Below are 21,757 nucleotides of genomic sequence, written 5' to 3' on the forward strand. Positions count from 1 at the left end.
ATTTCTCGTAAATAATTAACCTCAAACCGTCGAAAAGCAAGTGTCCACTTTATAACATTCACTTTTCAATCAATCGACACACTCTAGAAGTATACCACTCGTATAGCTTGCCCTGGCAAAAGACTTTATCTATACCTATAAAAATGGATTTCTGTCTGTCTGTCTGTCTGTCCGTATGTTCCTTATAGAATCGAAAACTACTGAACTGATCGGCGTGAAAATTTGCATGTAGGGGTTTTTGGGGCCAAGGAAGGTTCTTATGATGGTTAGAAACCCCTCCCCCACTAAGAGGGGGGGCTCCCATATAAATGAAACATAAATTTCTGCATAACTCGAGAACTAATCAAACAAATGGAACAAAATTTTACATGTGGGTGTTTTTAGAGACAAGAATTATTTCCATGGTGAATTGAGACCCCTCCTCACTTTAGAAGGGGGGCTGCTATACAAATGAAATACAAATTTCCTCATTACTCGAAAACTAATTATTCAAATGGAACCATATTGGGCATGTGGGTGTTTTTGGAGGCATGATTTTTTTCTATGATAAATTAGGACCCCTCTCCCTTTTTAAGAGGGGGGGGGGCTCCTATACAAATGAAATACAAATTTCAAACTCGAGAACTAAGCAAGCAAATGGAACCAAATTTGGCATGTGGAGGATTTTGGAGGCAGGAGTTTTTTCAATGATGGTTTGAGACCCCTCACCTTTGTGGTAGGACTTTCATACAAATGAAATTTTTGCGTAACTCAAAAACTAATCGAACTCGAGAAATTTTAGACTTTTTCATAAAACATTAATCAATAACGAGACCACCAAAAACTATCAATAGTAACATTAGATAATTCAGCGCGAGACGGCCACAGGCCGCGAGTTTTGCCGGCGACCTGCCGTCGGAAGCGCCGAGCACTGCGGAGACAGCCCCCCGATAAGATCACATCTATCTAGGTTTATTTATTTTCCTAGATCTACTGACCTCTATTACTTTCCTTCAGATGGTCATCCCTGCGAAATGGTATTTTCTATGAAAATATTTTCCGTGAAATGGTACATCCCGCGTAAGGTTTTTCGCGAAATGGAATTCTGCGAAACTCTATATTCGGCGTTATGGTCAAACGAGAATTATACATTTATTCCAATGCTGGAAGGTGCATGGGTCGAACCAAGCTATAATCTGAGATTCGACTTGGCTTGGTTCGACCCATGCACCTTCCAGCATTGGACAAAAGGTAGGAGTCACAAAGACAACTTGTTAAGCTACCTATTACCCCCCCCCTTCCTTCCTACTCTTTCCCCTTCATTCCCAAAAAATCCTTCATTACTTTCCCTTACCGTCCCTTCATCAATTGTTGAACCATCGTAGCACTGCACGTGACATTGTTCATCCGTTAGCGCGTTAGCCGCGATTCTCAACGCGGATCTCCGGGTTGAAGGCTTCGTTCCTATGGGATAGACCAACCACGTGTTTTTGTCGCTCTTTCTCGTTCACGCTAAATTTCTTTACTTTCTTCTACCGTCCCTTCGTCAATTGTAAAAGAACTACTGTTTCAAAAAATATTAATCATAAAAGCATTTCAATGAAAATTTTCTTAACGTTTAGCTAAAATTAGTGACGCCAACAACCTTTTTATGCAAGACATTTGCATCATCGTGACCAGAGGATGAAAAGAGGCACATAGAGAATCTCTCATTGTTAGATAAGTCCTTTTGAAAAGTTACGCGAGATTTGATTTTAGCATAGAAAAATTGGGTAATATAATAAAATTTGAACATAAAGTAGCAATAGATTTCCTTTTTCTTACTGTATTCTTGCTATGTAATGCTATGAGATATGTATTCCAAGTTTTCTGTTTCCTATACTCTGGCGTCGAATCGCATTGTTTGAGAACTGAGAATATTCACATTCAAAAGAATCGACGGCATAAATTTGTCTCAATCTCTTTTATATTCTACTAGCTGACCCGACAAACTTCGTATTGCCACAAATTAACCTGTGTTGTACATAAATCATGAATCTCGGATGATCTTTGTCACTTCTCGAGTTTTGCAAGCCCCCCAGTGGGCGGCGCTTCCGACGGCGGGTCACCGGCAACACTCGCGACCGGCTCGTCCTGAATGATCTAGTGTTACTATAGATAGTTTTTGTGGTCTTGTTATTGATTAATGTTTTATGGAAGAGTCTCGAATTTCTCGAGTTGGATTAGTTTTTGAGTTTCGCAAAAATTTCTGTTTTATTTGTATGAGAGTCCATATCCCCCTACCACAGGGGTGAGAGGTCTCTAACTATCATAAAATAAATTCAAGACTCAGAAATCTCCTACATGCCAAATTTGGTTCCATTTGCTTGATTAGTTCTAAAGTTATGAGCAAATTTGTATTTCGTTTGAATGGGAGCCCCCCCCCCCTCCTAAAAAGGTAAGAAGTCCTAATTCATTATGGGAAAAATGGTTGCCTCCAAAAACACCCACATGCCAAATATGGTTCCATTTGCTTGATTAGTTCTCGAATTATGAGGAAATTTGTATTTCGTTTGTATAGGACCCCCCTCCTAAAGTGGGGAGGGGTCCCAATTCATCATTGAAAAAAAAATTGTCTCCAAAAACACACACATGCCAAATTTGGTTCAATTCGCTTGATTAGTTCTCGAGTTATGAGGAAATTTGTATTTCATTTGTGTAGAAGCCCCCCCTCTTGAAGTGTGGAAGGATCCTAATTCACCGTAGAAAATATTTTTGCCTCCAAAAACCTCCACATGCCGAATTTGGTTCTATTTGCTTGATTAGTTCTCGAGTTATGGGGAAATTTGTATTTCATTTGTATTGGAGCCCCCCCTCCTAATGTGGGAAGAGGTCCTAATTCATCACAGAAAAAATTCTTGCCTCTAAAAACACCTACACGCCAAATTTGGTTCCATTTGCTGGATTAGTTCTCGAGTTATGAGGAAATTTGTATTTCGTTTGTATAGGACCCCCCCTTCTAAAGTGGGGAGGGGTCCCAATTCATCATTGAAAAAAAAAATTGTCTCCAAAAACACACACATGCCAAATTTGGTTCAATTCGCTTGATTAGTTCTCGAGTTATGAGGAAATTTGTATTTCATTTGTACAGGAGCCCCTCCTCTTAAAGTGGGGAGGGGTCCTAATTCACCATAGAAAATTTTCTTGCTCTCGAAAACCTTCACATGCCAAATTTGGTTGCATTTGCTTGATTAATTCTCGAGTTATGAGGAAATTTGTATGGAAGCCCCCCCTCTTAAAGGGGAGAGGAGTTATAATTCCTCTTATAAAGAGGGGAGGGGTCTCAATTCACCATAGAATAAATTCTTGTCACCACAAAAAACACCCACATGCCAAATGTTGTTCTACTTGCTTGATTAGTTCTCGAGTTAGGAGGAAATTTGTATTTCATTTGTACAGGAGCCCCCCCTCTTAGAGTGGGGAGGGGTCCTAATTCACCGTAGAAAATTTTCTTGCCCTCGAAAACCTTCACATGCCAAAGTTGGTTCCATTTGCTTGATTAGTTCTCGAGTTATGAGGAAATTTGTATGGAAGCCCCCCCTCTTAAAGGGGAGAGGAGTTGCAATTCCCCTTATAAAGAGGGAGGGGTCTCAATTTACCATAGAATAAATTCTTGTCACCGAAAACACCCACATGCCAAATTTGGTTCCATTTGCTTGATTAGTTCTCGAGTTATGAGGAAATTGGTATTTCATTTGTACAGGAGCCCCCCCTCTTAAAGTGAGGAGGGGTCCTAATTCAACATAGAAAATTTTCTTGCCCTCGAAAACCTTCACATGCCAAATTTGGTTCCATTTGCTTGATTAGTTCTCGAGTTATGAGGAAATTTGTATGGAAACCCCCCCTCTTAAAGGGGAGAGGAGTTATAATTCCTCTTATAAAGAGAGGAGGGGTCTCAAATTACCCTAGAATAAATTCTTGTCATCGAAAACACCCACATGCCAAATTTGGTTCTATTTGCTTGATTAGTTCTCGAGTTATGCAGAAATTTGTGTTTCATTTGTATGGGAGCCCCCCCTCTTAGTGGGGGGAGGGGTCTCTAACCATCACTAAAACCTTTCCTGGCCCCAAAAACCTCTACATGCAAATTTTCACGCCGATTGGTTCAGTAGTTTTTGATTCTATAAGGAACAGAGGACAGACAGACAGACAGACAGACAGACAGACAGACAGACAGACAGACAGACAGAAATCCTTCTTTATAGGTATAGATAGATTTAAATCCCTCCTAGGCATCCCAGGAGGAGAGCAAAAAGGACGTCTGTTTGAAATTGGAATAATAGAGCCAATCTAGCGCAGACTACTTCAGTTCCATCTTGCACCCGCAATATACTCCATACCATCACCGGGCCGGGGCACACATGCCGCGTAAGCGATTCTTGCATCCTGTGCTGAGATGTTTTCATATCATGCCAGGCATACATAGTAAGCACATGGTTGCATTTACCAATCATTTCTGGTGCACGGTTTTGCGATATTTATAACCCCAAGGCATCTATAGTTCTACCTTGGTGGCATTTGATTGAGTAGCTTCATCCCAGTTCTGTTCGGTGGAAATATTCCGTGCAGGTAGAATGTAGAAATTCTTTTGTGTTATCCTTGGAATTCAATCGAACCTTGAGTTGTGGTCTGCCGGTGAAATTTTAATTACGTAATTATTAAAAAAAAAGTTTTTGAGCTGGTTGTTGTTAACGAAAACCCAATAAAAACAGACATTTGTGTAGGCTACAACCTTTGAAAACAACGTCGAGCAAACAATTTTGGCTCTAGTTGGGCATAAAATGTACGTGCCCAAGCATTTTACTTAAGGTTTTGTGTTCCATGTTGCAACTCAAAGCAGCTGCTCTACCAGTTACTCTACCAGTAGTAGCATGGTCCGAGAAAACATAAAAAATGCTCAAGTTTGTTCAAGTGAGCGGAGAATTCCTTCTTTAACTTCCTGTCTTTCTTACGGTGCTAAAGCTGATAAATTTTTAAAATTCCTAAGAAAAATTTGCTGTTTGGTATCAGCTGGTTACAATTACGAAGGCATGAACTCAACTCAACTCATCTATCATGGATTGCATGTGCCAAGTTTTCAGTTTTATTGATGAAGTTTTCTTCATCTGATCGATAAACCATAGCTGAACTCCGACCCGATGACATAAATCACTATTTCCGGCTTGGGTTGAAACCAATAGCCAAATAGCAATTTATTTCGTTCACGTCCCTGCGAGTGCCACGCCCTTTTGCTTACGGGGATGATTAAGCGATGATTTGAGCAATCAAAACGCTTGTACTTCGAATTTCTTCTCCATTCATGGGAAATTTTGTTAGTAGAAAAGCTTTGAAAGTTTTCAGTTCACTAATATTATCATTCGAAATTAAATTCTTTGCCATTTTCATTATCTTTCCGGAATTTCTCAAATTACATCCAAAAAGTGCACACCCCAACGTGCTTAAGTGCATACTCATAATAGTTCCAGCCTATACGGAAATCGAAACTATTTAGTGTTCTGGCTATGGAGAATCGTACGAATTCATACGGAAGAAATAGTTTACGATGTTGGCATGCAGATGGCACGTGCTCAATCTAAAATACTGTACCGGTTGCCGGGGTTATTTGAGCTGCCAATTCGGCTGTTAAACTTTGGCACATTTCCTATTTATTTAGGAAATAAAATTACTGATTGAGTTCGAACTTGGAAAATTCGCTCTTGTTTGATGCTATTTCTACTGCTATGCTACTGCTGTGCGTAACAAACCCTTTGCAATTTAACTAATAAATTATTCAATTTTTCGAAACTCTTGTGGGCAGGTCATTAAACGGTCAACACCTAACAAGCATGAACCAACCATCATAAAGCACTCACGCTCTTCAATCACTAGCGGGATAAATTCAGGGGTTCACTTTCGTGCAAACAAGGCAAACATAAGTCACGTCCCTCATTCCATATTTATGGCGTTAGATGCACCATATCGAGTTGCATTCTGTTGCCACCATACGACGACATCCATGCGTCGTTCGTCCGCTCGCTCACTGCCGTACAGGGCAGTGTTCGGTATACGAGAGAACTGGGTTGATGTATGTAAACCCCACATGGCCTGGCGGAAGAAAAGTACACCCAATCGACAGTTCACTTCAGATCAGTTGAGACGGATTAGCTCCGGAGTTTACAGCATCACTCGAGCAGGAATGGAAAGCAAAACGACATCAAATTTGAAACCATGATTAGGCACTTTAATCTGAAATCTTAATTTGGATTGATTGAGATAAAAATATAATACATAGGACAAGTTGATATTAAATTAATCCGACAGTTTTTATCTCTAATATATATTCAACAATGTAACAAAAAAGGAGAAAATGGAACGCTTTGTTGACAGAATAAGTTTTTTGCTGTACCATTCCGTTCAGACGACCTCCGTTCGTCTGTTCGTAAGTGATAGATGCAACCGGCAGATCCAGTTTAAAGTATGGAAACGATGATAGTCATCATTTTTCACTGATTTTCGCACCCCGTTTCAGCGTATTTTCCTCGCTATTGGCTATATTTACTGTTTGCGTGATGCAGTTTCTGCAATCTTGTTGTGCATTGGCAGAGTAAACTTTCTTCTTGGAAATAATTCTCCAACAATATTAATTTTGTTGCTCAGTATAGGCGGACGTATATTTCATCTATCAATGTTTGTTTCCTTGGTGGTCTATCATTTGAATCGAATGATACAAGATCAGAAAATATATAAGTATCTATGATAGAAGTTTACGACTACAAATTGATTTTTTCGACTTTCTCGGACATCGTTTATTTGAAAAATTCACTGCTGTTGAACCAAACTTCGTGGGTAAAACATGACTTAATGAAACTGTAAGACTGTAACAATGCAATGCAATGCAGGAAATGTATCCTCCGTACAAAAGTTTCAGAAAAATCAATCTGTTCCTTACCTTACCCTAAATTTACAAACGAGTATACCTATTTCATCAAATTGGTGTAAGCCTGGATCGAAAAGAAAAGTTGAACAGACAGCTCGGAAGTCGAGCAGCGAATGACATTTCAGTAGTCTCTACATATTAAGAAGGCGGGGTTACGTAATCGTCATCAGTTTCTTCTTTTTATTTTTCTTGAACCAGCAGCAGCAGATCAGACAGATAAACGCTTGGTGTATGTAATAGTCGTCCGTGCTTGGGAAGCATGATTTTCAAACAGAAAATGTGTGGGGAAATATGGCCCTGAAAGTTTTTGTTAATTTTCACTACCTAGCGATTGAAAAATAATCTTAAATCGAATAGTATGCGAACCATCAAAATCCGTTCTGAATTGGAGGAGCTACTAGCTTTCAAAATCTTTCATTTTTTGTGACACCGACCCAAATCCAAATCTTAAAATGTCACCCTGCGGTAAGACAGTGCGATGGTGGACGGCAGCCAGTAGCATGAACGCTTTATTGATTACCGTGCTTTCCAACATCTAAGGACTTCAGTGGTTGCAGGCGATAGGAGATCGTACAACGACCAGCACTTCGTTGGATTCTGTGGTTGATAAGCTTCCTTACAGAAAACCTTGTTCGCAGAATCTTTGCAACCACCGCTAACTTGTGGACGTTTGTTGGTGGTTCATGCAGTTCCCCCTTGCGGGGAACATGCGAACCTTCGCAACCATTACCGACGTGCCAGGAGGTTGCGGAACTTCCGCGGGAGGTTCCATGTCACGCTGCGACGAAGTACTCACCACTCTTATGTAGAGACGCCTACGCTTTGATTTTGGAGCAGACGGAGGATTCTCTCGCTTGAGGCACCACGACCTTCATAGTATATGTTCGACCAGGTCCTTCATAGTATATGTTCGTAGCAGCGTTTGAGGGTTTATTTATTTCAATAATTCATCTGACGCCGTTGTCTACGTAAATAAAAACTAACTACCTGCCTCAACTAAAAGCTCTTAAAAGTAGTTGTTTCTTGAATCTACTACATAAAACATGGAAATCAACAGAGGTGGGCACATTTCCGCTAATCCGCTAACAGCTAATTAGCTCAGCTAACATTTTGGTTAGCGGTTTCGCTAATTTTTAAAACCGTTAGCGTTTTTGTTAGTTTCCGATAAATTTCTGTACCGCTAAATAAACCGCTAACTTTTTTTTAGCAGGAGGAAAATTGTTGAGGAATATAAAAATTTTCTTTTAATTCTGCTATTGAACTATTATCTATCAATATTATCGCAAAGATTTGAGTCGAATCTCAAAACTTCGTAAAGTTTTGTACGCCTGGAAAACAATTTTTCACAAAATTTTCTATGGCTGCGGAATTCCAAAGCAAACTTGGAAAAACTCTATCTTATGGAAAATTTCCAAAATGTTTTTTATTGTTTCTTGTTCTTGTACTTGTGTCATTCATTTACAAATGTGGCCATTGACTCATTGGCAAATTTCATCATTGACAATCCGGATAAAATATTATTTGGAAAAATCTTTTACAAAATATTCCACAGTGATAGAAAACTGCAAAGAATAATCGAAAAACCCATAGCCTGTCTCTTGGAAATATTTTCTATCTCTTCTATTTTCAATGTGAAAATGTTCTTCAAAACATTTTTTACGAACGATTTTTTTCATGGTTGTTCCAGATATATACTTTATCTTAGGCTTTTGCAATGAACATTTTCGTTTTTGCCAAAATTGGCGCTTATCAAAGTATTGCCAAATTTGCGCTACTACCCAATTTAGCGGTTAGCGGTTAGCTTTAGCTTCCGCTAAATTTTTGGTTACTTTAGTGGTTTGCGGTTATCGAAGCTAACGTTTTGAATTAGCGGACTAGCTGTTAGCGAAGCTAAAATTTCGGTTAGCGGTGCCCACCTCTGGAAATCAAGTAATTGTATACACTATTAAGCAAAGAACACATTACACGAACGGGTTCATACTGGCCATATTCGGTGCGTCTGAAGTCCTCTCTATTTCGTAGAAAACTTGGTATGGCACTGATGTTGATTTGAGCCAGGATCGCAGGGCAATCCAATTCGCCAACTAAAACCTTTGTATTGAAAAGAACCATTTCAATTAATCGTCTTCTTTCCAAAGTACCCATATGCAACAAACGACAACGGTCTTGGTACGGTGGCAGATTGTATGTGTTTCTCCTTGCACGATATTTAAGCACGTATCGAATGACTTTGCATTGGATGACTTCCAATCTGGACGACCAAATACCTGTATAAGAGCTCCATACCACAGCTGCGCATTCAATTATGAATCGCACAAGAGAGTAGTAAAGAGCGCACAGGCAATATGGATCCCGAAATTGACTCGAAAGATAAATTCCAAGTTTTGGTTGGCCTTCGCTATTATGTACGGGTAATGCTCACGGAACGGGAGCTTCTCGTCCAGGGTCCAGGTGTACACCGAGGTCATAACGGAAACTTCGTGCATTTGCGCATACTGCTGAGGAGCTCGTTCGTTTTGCACCAGTCGACGAAGGTGTTGAGAAGCCTTTGAAGCTCGCGACAACCTTCAATATTCTTTACACTCAAGAAGATCCGCATATAGAAGTCTACATCTTCGAGGTAACACAGCGCATACGTCATTGAAGAATAGTGAAAACAGCAAAGGCCCAAGATTGCTACCTTGCGGGGCACTAGGTCGGTTACAAAAATACTGTCTCACACAAAGATGATGTCAGCCAGTCTACAAAGATCGGTACAGCACCCATCCGTTTTACTTCGGCAAAAAAGCACATCATGGTTTACACGATCAAAGGCCGCCTTCAGGTCTGTGTAAATAGTATCTATTTGAGTGCCATTTTCCATGTTCTGGATGCAGAATGATGGGAACTCTGTGTGATTTGTGGCAGTCGACCATACAGTATGGAAAAAATCCATGCTAGTCACAAGAGATATGACGCTATACATCTTGTAATAGAGTAGCTCCAGTAGCTTCGATCCTGCGCATAAAGAAGTAATTCCTCGTTAGTTTTTCACTGCCGTGCAATCGCCTCTCTTGAAAACAGGAACCAAAAACGACTCCTGCCAGGCATCGTGGATGACTGACTCAGCGTTAAGTTGCAAGTTACGATTAAGGGTGCACATGACATATCTGCACAGTTCTTGAAGATGATTGATTGTATCCCATCTGGTCCCGGTTGCAAAAAAGGTTTTAGCTTTAAACTGCAGCTGCAGCATCTATAGTCGGTAGCGTAGTCCCCTGTTATCTTGCTGTCTTCTCGTCGACAAAATCAGAAACGTAGCCGTTCTTGAGTTAACAGCTCCTGAATTTTGGCCGTATGGCTGGAGGGTCCTGTTCCGCAATGCAGTTTAGGATTTCATTACGCATTAGTATCGTTGAGGCATGATCATTTGACGTGATTGCGATAGATCAACCTCGTGTTTGTGCGTTGAGCTTTAATAAAATCAGGCATTCAATAAATATTTATAACGGTAGTTTAAACAATCAACGGAAGGACGGTAGATGAAAGTAAAGAAACAAATATGTTATTTTTTTGTATGCCAGAAGGGCATTGGGTTAAAAGGCCACTGCGACAGTCTTAATGATCGTCTTATGTGACAGGCCCCGATTGCTATACACAGTTTACGGACCGCTCATACCCGCTCATTGATGGAGTTGAGTGGAATAGTTGTAATCCTGTGCCCCAATTCGGTACTGCATGGTTTATAAAGCTAATGACCGTTTTGGGATTTAGGCTCCATACCTGATATGGAGTAAGAAGGAAACTTCCTAAGAAGTTGTGCCTTGATAATGCAAGAGCTCCGCAATAGCAGAGCAGATGCGCTGAACTTTGAGGTTCAGAGTTACAAAAGCGGCAGGTGTCGGATGATACCTTGCCGATATTCTTTAAATGATAAAGAGCGGGGCTGTGTCCTGTTAGGAGTCCCGTGATTGTGCGTAGTTCGCTACGAGTTAAATGGAGTAGTTTTTTAGTTACTGCAGGGTTTGGGTAGATAAACTGTTTGGCTTGTCTACAACCCTGTGTTTGATTCCAACGGGATGCTATTTCTAGCTTTTCCCATGTCATCAGTTCACCTTTCACGGCGGATGTGGTTGCATATACTTCTGCTTGAAAAACGGTGGGCCACTTTCCTAATGAGATAGTTTCCCTGATGCCGGGTCCGTAGACTCCGGAGCCTGTGCAGACCCCCATTTTTGAACCATCTGTAAAAAAGCAGATAGTTCCAGATGGAAGATCGGGCCCTCTGTTATTCCACATTGAGCGATCTGTTTCAATCACCTCATATGGAACGTCCATAACAAATGTGTTATAGTATCTAAACAGATTGAGACAAGACGTGAAAGGGAAACAGCGAAAAATTAGGTAAGCGAGGATCATTGAAACAACGCTTATTGAGAAGTGTACCGTTCCTCTTTACCCAAACTGGGGGATACGCTGATTGACCGAAGCTATAATGGGAGTTAATTATAATCGGATTCGAACTCGACTTCTCGTCCCAGATCCTGTGGATCGCAGCTGTGATTGAGCTATTATTTGGCGACACGACATTGTCGTTTATTCTGCTCGAGTGCTCCCGCTAGCTGATCAACAGAACGAAGGGCCTCTCCTGTGGGCATCCCTCACTGAGATACAACTTGTATCGCCTTTTTTGACACTGGAGAACCGCTTGAGCGCAACACGAGACACTTTAGTGCTCCGTCGCCGTCTGTCCGCCTCGTCGAATCGGGAAGATTACCCGTATGACTCGCTACTTTCTCATTTGGGGAATTCAGCATCAGTGACGATACTGAAAGTTCTCCATACTGCGATTCGTTGTCGAGGTTGAATCCTCCAGCTCTTGTTCCTTCGTCTGACCAATTGCTCGCGATTTCTCACAATCGCGCACAATGGAGTTATGTGACTCCCTTTTTTTCAGACATTGTAGGACGGCCGCACAGTGGAAACAGCTTCAAAAGTAGTGAGACATAAGTAATAGCATCGAAATCTTAAGACATAGCATAATAGTTGCTTCAGGAAAGTTTCTTCGTTCAAAAAGCACTTTCTAGTGGGGAAAAAATATTCGGACATTAGGGTGTCCCTAATTAGATACAAAAAATATTTTCGCTATTTCAAGTCAGAAATGATTGCTACTTACAGGAAAGTTGTAGTTAAACTATTTTCGAGAAACTTGGTTGAATACTGAAGATTTGTATCTCTTACATGAAAGAAGTTATAGAGCCAAACTCTACCTACATTTTGCCGTAGGTTATATATTTTGACGATCACTAGTTTTTCGCGAAAAAAACAATTGACTAAACAGGTTTTGTATCTGGTCACCAGATTACCATTACAAAATTTGCTGATTTAATTCAGAGAACATGCGAAAGTGGTACAAAACTATGGTTTCCATAGTTTTCAGCTTTAAAAACGATTGCCTTCATGGTAACTTTTCTCAGATGTTCCACAGTGTTCCGCCCTAAGTTGTATATGGTGGGATACAGCATAAATTGATTCACAAAAAATAAGTGAGACTAGCTGCTCATGCTGCTCTCCTCCGAGATACACCCCCTTAAAGAATGCATGTAAAAATGAAAAAACCAGTGATAGCTGCTAAAGGGAAATAGATAGAGCTTTACTGTCTTCGACGAAAATGTGCAATTTAATGTGATTAATAATTTCTTAGAACATTTGAAAAGCATACGAAGCGTTATTAAAGATTAAAGATTAAAGATTAGATCGAAAAAACTGTTTTGAAGGGTGTCCCTAAGAGTTTGGCTCTATAACTGCTTTCATGTAAGAGATAGAAATCTTCAGTATTCAACAAAGTTTCTTGAAAATAGTTTAGCTACAACTTTTCTGTAGGTAACAATCATTTCTGACTTAAAATAGAGTATTTTTTGTATCTGATTAGGGACACCCTAAAGTTCGAATATTTTTTCCCCACTAGAAAGTGCTTTTTGAATGAAGAAACTTTTCTGAAGCAATTATTATGCTATGTCTTAAGGTTTCGATGCTAATACTTATGTCTCACTATTTTTAAACCCGTCCCACTGTTAGCCGGCGCCTGAAGTTTTTAAATTTTTTGTGTTAAAGAAATCCATAATAAGTCCCATGAGATGCTGGGGAAAGAAGAGTCCGCCGCAAAAGAGCCCCGCATGATGCGGTAAGGGCAGATTACTGTGGAGGGAGCCCCAGCATTCCACAGGTCCTGTTAGCGGCTAGGTGTTTATTGAACTCCCCGCCTCCCCCCACTATTCATCCCTCGGCACGAAGACTACGAGGTTCTAATGATGCGCATTATCCAACCATGTGATTCGGACCTTAATAGGAAAAATTTAGAGAAATTTAGATCTATTACTTAATGCGATCTTCATAGATATGCATATTTCGATTCCGACTTGTAACCTTCACCAGTGTAGCACCGTAATCGAAATACGCGTATCTGTCAAAATCGCGTCAGGTAGTTGAATTAAAGGGAATTTTTCCAAAATTTCCCGTTTGTTTGTGAATTCTACTACGACGCTCGCAAATAATTTATAATGATTCTAAAAAAACGTTATTTACGAACAAGTTCTTGTAATTATTCTTGTCCCCGTTGCCTGAAATGCCAACGCAAATTAATTATAGTCTTTCTGCATTTGTATTATCTTATATTATTCATTCCCGGTTTGAAAAAAAAATGAGTTCCCCAGAAGAAATTGAGTGTTTGTTTTGCTTCGTTGCCAAATCTTTCTCTGTTAATGAAGTTAGTATTCTAAAGATAAGTGTTTCACCTCTTATTTATTCTTGTTTTCCAAAACTTCGTTTTACATGTCACTGGCTTTAAAGTACTATCATGTTCTTCCTATTTGCCTCTGTTCATTGAGCGGTTGAACCGAGCAAACTTCTAACCTATGAACCCATCTGGCTTGGCTTGGAATAACTGCCCAAAAATACACGCATGCGCAATTTTGGATTACAATCACTAGCTGTGTTCATTTTATAATGCCCATTGTGTATGAGATTCAAGCGAGAAAACGTCAGTAGTATGTGTATTTCATCAAATTCCAAATCATAACAACTTTGATTTTAATGAAAGTTCGCTCAAATCAACGCTGGTTTCGTCCATTTTATTATTTTCAAATGTACAAGCATATAAGTACACACGATATATTGACTTCAATTGTTTCGGTGCATGAACCCCAAGCACTCTACACTCTGCAAATTAGAATCGCAAATTGTATGTCAGTCGATTTTTTCTCTCTAGATTCCTATCCAGATTCCTTTGCAGTATACAGGCATCTTGAGTTTAATTATTCCACGGGCGCAAGCCTCGTCGTTGGATGAACTACGGGCGACTCGCACGGATCCAAGAATAAATCATTAAGATTATAGATTGGGGCAAAATTTTCATGCATGCGTGCAACATTTTAGTTAGTGGCGACGCAGAACACATGCGAATGATCCGGTGGCCGCCGTCATCGTCTTTCTGCTGACTGACGTGGGTAGAGAATCCAGTCTCGTTCAGCACGTACGTGAATGAATTTATTAGTATCGCTCCCTTGTCCGACCTACTCTACCCGCCCCCGATTTTCATCGAACGGACGAACTCCCCTCTGCCATTCGGCTAAGTAAACTGTTCGAAGTCTGGTGGCTGGTGTGTCGAGGCGGCTAGACTGGCGACGAGAACGTACCAATACATTAGCGTGGAATAAAAACAAACGCCGAGATCGCGAACGTGATCGTTCGTTCTGTATATGCATGCATGCAAAAAGCCGACGTAGTGAGTTCCCCCTGCTGTCTGGTTGGTGAACTCCAAGGCGTCGGTGATCTTGTTGTACGTTAAGAATTCACTCCGAACAGCACGCTCGCCAAGTGTATTGGGAAGTTTTCGCGTTTGAGCTCTGGTCACGGTTGGACGTGTATTTTGTTCTGTGCTATCGGTTCAGCGTTTTCCGGTTACTATTTGTGTGCCACCGGAACCTGCGGTGTGTGATCACTTTCAGTTAAGATCAGCGGTGCGGAGATCGTCGGGATGTTCGGCGTGGGTGGCAAGCGACGCAGTGAAATTGATTGACATTCCTCTCTGTCGATGCATTGCGACATTGGGGGGAAGCACATTTACAATTGAAATCAGATTGATGTTTAATGCAAGTGCGATCGCATTCGGTAAGGAGGGTTACTATTTCGTTCCAGTGATGGACAGGCTGTGCTGCTGCTGCTGCTGCGTTTCGTTAAAATAAAGCAGGCATTTGTGTGACGATATTTTGATTCCCTCTTTCCGAAGAAGTGTTTCCGAGGGAAACGGTTGAGAGAGTCTGTGTGAAATGGCTTTCCCTTGCAACCACAACAGCATAAACCACAACATAGCGTTTACTTTATGGCGTGGAAGATCGTGAAAAGTCACTGTAAGAAGAAAACAAACGATGCGTGAATTGCTGACAAGTGAAAGCCAAAGTCTTACAGAACTGAGAAGATTCGTGACGGAGTGAATGGGAAAATGTTCAATTTCGCCTTGTGCTGGCGTTTTTTTCTTCTGAGGAAGTGAAGAGTTGTTTTATGAAGCGAAAGTAAAAAGAGTATAATTCGTTTTCCCTGTGTCACCGAGGGGAAAATGGTTGACTCGTTACGTGAAAATGTGAAAGTGTAAAAATATGCTCAAGTTCGCAGTATTAATGGCGTTGATTTCAGTGAGATTGGCAGTTTTGTAGAATCCTTTTCACCACAACCAAGAAACAAAAATTTCTAAATCCATAAGTGGGTTTCGTGATTTCGTTAAGCTGCAATTGAAGAGTAATACAGTTGGATTTCGAATTTGGCACGGTTCGATTTTGGCAACAAAAGTATTCGTTTTTGGCAACACAAGATATTTCAATTCCAAAAATATGCTTAAATATCAATCAGTTTCCGCATACATCCTTTAAATGACGAAAAAATGATGCCCTCAGTATGTTCATGAAAAAAGTTATGTGATTTCGAACAATAAATTTTTTATTGCCGTAGGACTACGTCTTATCGCATGGTGTTAATGACTTATTTGTACCGGACGGATTGCTCTTGGCGGACTTTTTAAACATAAAATGGTTTCAATTGTTGATTAATGATATTTAGTCAATTTCTAAAGCATTTACATTCAATTTTTTCACATCAAAAAAGAATCTCGATTTTGGCACGGTTTCGATTTTGGCAATATAGGTGACACGCATTTGTTGCCAAATTCGAAATCCTACTGTAAGGAGTAAAAAGAATGAAATTTTTGGTTTCGTCTTGATCAAATAACTTTTTGAATATTACTATGATTAATTCTTTTTCAGTGAATTATTCGAAAGAATTGAATTGGCGTTTCCGTTACCAAGCAAACTAGTCAAGTGTAAATAATAAGCTCCCACCCTATTTTAGTCGAAAATGAATGTATTCAACATACTCTCATCTTTGAATGAAACTTTTTTTTATTTCTCACTTGATTTGTTGAAAATTCTGAGCCAACAATCTGGACAAGCATCTTTTAAAATGATTTTACTCATATCAGTAATATTTCCTAGTTGTTGTGGTACCGTGTCTTTGTTCGATAAACAAACCGAAATGGTTTGCCAAGCTTTTCTATCGACAGACACGGTCCTGCACGGAGCTCTTAACTCAGCTCAATGTAAATCAATAGCACAATCCGTTGACTAATGTCAGTAAATAAATATGGTTTACGCTCGGTTAATTTTTAGCCTCAGAATTGTATTTTTAGAATTGATAAAATATGCGATATTTTTCTTTAAGGTGCATCTAATCAAATGTCAAAGATATATTAGGGTCATAACACATTTTGCCATTTGTTTTTTTTAATTCTCAATTTAATGTATACAACATACAATTATTCCATTATCACGGTAGCCTTACTTTTTGTTCCTAACGATTAATGATTGCCACATAACTGGTTTATATCATGCTGCAATTAGTAACGGAAATTTATTTCCGTTAAAACAAATTCTTATTGAAGTAGACAAACCCCGTGTTTTTGTTAGTGTCACGTTAGTTGTCAAGTCACTAAAACTTTTAGTGAATTTTTCGGTGTTAGAAAGGATGTAGACCTTACAGAGTGAATAACTGTCAGTAAAGTGAATGGTCACGAAAATTAGACACTTGAATAACTTTTAATTGTGAATTTATTTCGTGTAAAGTATATCCATAACATTTGTCTCGTATTAGTTCAATTCAAATCTTTCTCCTTTTGCTTTAAAATTACCAGTCGTAATCAATGTTAAAAAGCGTCACAACCGGCACGCCCGATACCTCGAGGTATTTCATCCCAAATTTTCTCCAAACGTTATCCACAGTCAATCCTTTGGTACTCCCTAGTTTGCCCAGCATGTAATGCATAGATGTCGAGAGGAATCAAATCAGGCAAGAGGCAGGCCATTTTCGAAAAAATAAAATCCGAAGAATTATGCTCGCACCAAGCGTGTGTAGCTTTCGCTTGGCGAGACGGTGCAGAGTCTTGTTGGAAGCAGTACGGTGCATTCTTGTAGTTTTTTTTTTGACGATGGGAATCAAATAGGGATTTTACCAATTCCGGAAACCGTCGAACTCCAGGGACCGGCTGCATTTGTTTGGAGTAACCCGCCGCTGCTGAGAAACGGGTAACACGCACAGCGAATAGTGAAATGCTGTACGGGTTGTTGTTCCAACCGGGACTTCAATCCCAACGACCCAAAGCGCCTTGGAGCATGCATCGTTTAAAATCTCATGGATCAAGTTCTCGCCAAAGCTGGGGAGCAGACGAAGTGCGTAAGCCGTTATACTAACCGGGACTTTAATCCCAACGGCTTTAAGTGCCTAAGAACAGTTTGCGTGTAAATTTGTTGAAATAAATTCTCGTATGGGCTGTGAAAGTGACGAAGCGCTGTTCTAACGGCTGAATCATCACCGTATTCGACAGTCGATGTACTCAACCACCATTCTCGTCATCACATTGTTATCGACCTGTGTGCATGCTCTACGTCCGACGACCACCGCAATTAGACGAGCAGCGTCATCAGCTGCCATTCTACGACCTGTGTGTGCGCAGCAACTACGCGCGCAACAGCAAGTTCACCCATATGATAAGATGTACTAAGCTTACCATCAGTCCGATCGTTGCTCTACGTGAAATGAAAAGACTTGCGCTGTACGCCCTTCGTTACGACTCGGCGAAAGGTCGTTAATCTTACTATTCACTGCTTTATATCCGTTACAATACAGTGAACAATACACTCAAAAGCATTTACTCCGCTCAGTGAAGTCATTCCAATTCGTCGAGAGAACAAACACACGTCGAAATAGAAGCTGACCATGAGTTCTGTTCTGCCCACTTTACTAACCGCGACTTCACGCTTGACAATCCAATGTGCTTCAGCAGAGACAGGTGTTTAAGTTGCACCTTGCACGCTTCATCATGCTCAACCACTATATAGGAGAAAGGTTGCAGATGGAGAAGAGTTCACGGTGATCGATTCGTCTATGAGTCCAAACGCTACTTTCCGTACGTGAATAAATTAAGGCAATAGCAACTGTAGTGTCTTCAAATGTGTGGTTAAATGAAGCAACTCAACGAATCCAGCATTCCGGTGCCTTGTTACAATCAGCACAGTGTTTCAAACAACAAATCTCGACGATGTTTCTTGCTGCTTCAGTCATCTCCAGTTTCATCGAGCCACAAGCCAAACGTGGCCAAGCGGTTCCTGCAACCCAAGCAAACAGGGATGGCACGTTTGGTCAACTGTGGCGACCGAACCGCCATCCCACCACCAACTCGAGATAAGTAGCCATCTATGTAATTTCCAATGCAACCAGTTTACGCGGTAGCCATTTCAGTCCTGCTTCAAGCAGTCGATTCTGCACAGCTATTCTACATCTCACCAGCAGCACTTCGTTCAACCTACGAAAAACAATAGTAAACCTTCGTGGAACCTGCTTCCGCCATCTCAAGCTGCGCATCGACCAATCAGTAGCTCAACGTTCTGTCTACGAGAACCAGCAGCCTTCGCGGAACCTGCTTCCGCCATCTCAAACTGCGCATCAACCAATTAGTAGCTCAACGTTCTGTCTACGAGAACCAGCAGAGCCAGCCTTCGCGGAACCTGCTTCCGCCATCTCAAACTGCGCATCGAATATCCAACCACAGTTCAACTTTATCATGCGGAGCGCCGAAGCGTCTCCTGTGCCGATTCCTCTCCAGTAAGTTACACGCCAAACGTGACAAGCAGAACCCAGCAACAAAGCATGAGGGGCAGCGCGTTTCGTTCAACCATGGCGACCGAACTGCAGCCCTACCTCCCAGTAAAGCTAAGTAGTTTCTTGTATGCAAAGCGGTAAGACTCAGCTTACGTTACAGCTCTACAAAACAGCCTTTCATCGTTTCGTTCTGCCCGGCTTGAACATTCTATCTCCGTACGTCATCGCTTCCGACTTGCACCGCAGCCTGCAGACATCGTACCACCTGACTTGGTCATCGCTTCGAACTTGTATCCAGAATCGCATTTCATCTCGCATCGCTGCACATCTCACGTCGCTTCGTGAGATGTGCAGCGACTTCGATCACGTCGCTTCGTGCAACTAGTATTCTAACCGGGACATCACTTTCATCGACCTCAGGGGACTCAGCTCAAGCAAATGTTTAACTGCCTCTGCAAAACCAGCTCCACGATGCCTGGTGGTACTCTAGAAGGAAGATACTTCTGGATAGCGAGACGCGCGGAGTCGTTCGCGGACATGTTTTATCGACGCCGGCTGCATAGTAGTTGACGGAATCAAATTCGTGCTCCCGTCCTCGAAGCCCTCGGTCCATACTGCAGAAGGGGATAACTTTGAAACCCTACGGCTTCCAAGGGGGGCAGTATGTTGGAATACTCCAACCAGTACTAAGCGTCGACTCGCTGTGAGCCAACGGTGAGTTACAGCTAACCCAAGCGCATCAGTTCGCGCGCAATTGCTGTCGACTGCTATAATCAACGTACAACGGAATACTGCAGTCCTCCTGCACCGTAGCTGAGATGCGCTCCTGATTCAATAAAGGAAATACCGTACCGTACTGAGTACCGAGGACGGCACGGTACAACTGTTGAAAATTGCTTTGATGAATTGTTTTCACTAGTTCTTCCTCAGTTTCAGTCAGTGACTAGAATTCAGTTGGTACTATTAGCCGCTGGTTGCAATCTGCATTCAACGGAATGCAGAAGCTGAAGTTCATCTGCTCTGTCTCGGAATCTTTTAGTGGAAGCACCAGCGCAATCGTGAGATCAAAATAGGTCGGAGCAATTTTTTTCGAAAACGGAATACCTAAGCCTGTTTGCTCAGTTTTGATTTCTGCTAATTGGGCTTTCTGGTGAAAATCGCTCGGATCAAAGATGGGCACCGGCTTGAGCTCATTTGATATTTCGTGTTCCGTGCTGCAATCGTCGTACAACGGATTGCTGAAGTCCTTCTCTTGGGAATAGTTCAGATCAGATCAATGATTAGCACCGGTTCTGCATCGGCGCCTACCGGTGGCTGGAGCTCATTTGGTATTTCGTATTCCGTGCTGCAATCGTCGTACAACGGATTGCTGAAGTCCTTCTCTTGGGAATAGTTCGGATCAATGATTAGCACCTGCAGTTCTGCATCGGCGCCTACCGGTGGCTGGAGCTCATTTGGTATTTCGTATTCCATGCTGCAATCGACATATAACGGAATACTGTAGCCCATCGGTGTCGCCCTGGTAGCTAATTTGTTCCTCTCTGGAGTCTTCAAAATATGTGGTACTTTATAAATAACTTCGGTTTCACGTAAAATTTATATGGTCCAAATATCGGTAAAAAATAGGTAAATTAGTTACGGACGAGATTAGTTTTTTTTACTTTTGTCATTCTATCTGCCTAACTAGGGAGAGAAACATGTTACCTAGTCTTGTACTAGGTAGTGTACCGGTAAAGCAACTAGGCAACAGGTTCTCTGATAAATATTGTTTTCGCTTTGCAGCTGATTCGCCATTTTTCAGCTTTCTAGCTGCTATTTTACCCTCCGATCTTTCGGTAATCAGGGTCCCCTTCTTGTCGTTGCGCATACCAGTTATTGACACGGTCCAGTTTCTGATTCTGTTGATCGTTTTAAAGAAGCTTCGCGCATTGTGCCTCTCGAAGTAATTCTCCGCCGTCGCAAGAACGCGATCCCAGTACTGGCGTTTCTGACGACGGTCAAGTCTGTTTTCGGCAGCTCTAGCATCTCGGTATTTCCCTCTGCTGTGGGGTGTCATAGTTGCAGCCAACATGTGAGCTATGGCTTGATTTTTTGACATGGTACTACGCATTGGCCCAAATGAAGAACGCTTTTAATTCATAAGTGTACACTATAGATAAATTTAGAATAATGAAGTAACCAGAAATCACCGCATCCTGGTTGGAAAAGACGCCATTAAAGTTTGAATGTGTTTTTTTTTGTGACAGAAACTCCCCGTTCCAACAGCTCGAAGATTCTTTACGACATTTAAACCAATACCAATTTGATATCTGTGCTTGGGAAATATGCTAGAGTGCAAAACCGCCTCTCTTCTTCAACCGATATTATCGTTTGAACATTTAACCTAGTTCAATTTGATGTCCTAAAAGTTAATAATAAGCATAAAATCAACCCTTTTTTCAACCGAGTTTTTCTTTAATCATTGAATCTAGTCCAAAGTGATGTCCTGAAAGTGAACGGTAACCCTTTCCTATGCTTGACTGTATCCATATAGGAGTAATTTTCGTTGAAACGGGACCACTACTAACACGAGGTCTTCAAATATTGGAACTTTTGCCCTTATTTGGTTGAAAAATCGCAGTTGCTTTGAATTGCTCAGTGAAC

At 41.1% G+C, this 21,757-nt stretch overlaps 1 protein-coding gene across 15 annotated transcripts in view; it reads left to right on the forward strand.

The window, feature by feature from the left end:
• The window catches only part of LOC128737669 (neurabin-1), a 141,289-nt gene that overhangs the window by 89,067 nt on the left and 30,465 nt on the right, over nt 1-21,757 (forward strand). For 5 of the 15 annotated variants that reach the window (XM_053832355.1, XM_053832354.1, XM_053832353.1 and 2 more), the window contains exon 1: nt 14,821-15,082. The exons of 4 other annotated variants lie outside the window; for them this stretch is intronic. The gene's annotated coding sequence lies outside the window, so the exon portion shown is untranslated. 6 more of the 15 variants (XM_053832361.1, XM_053832351.1, XM_053832352.1 and 3 more) reach the window with 6 other exon arrangements.

The sequence above is a fragment of the Sabethes cyaneus genome, chromosome 2, assembly GCF_943734655.1.
Source record: "Sabethes cyaneus chromosome 2, idSabCyanKW18_F2, whole genome shotgun sequence".
In the NCBI taxonomy this organism is placed as follows: domain Eukaryota; kingdom Metazoa; phylum Arthropoda; class Insecta; order Diptera; family Culicidae; genus Sabethes; species Sabethes cyaneus.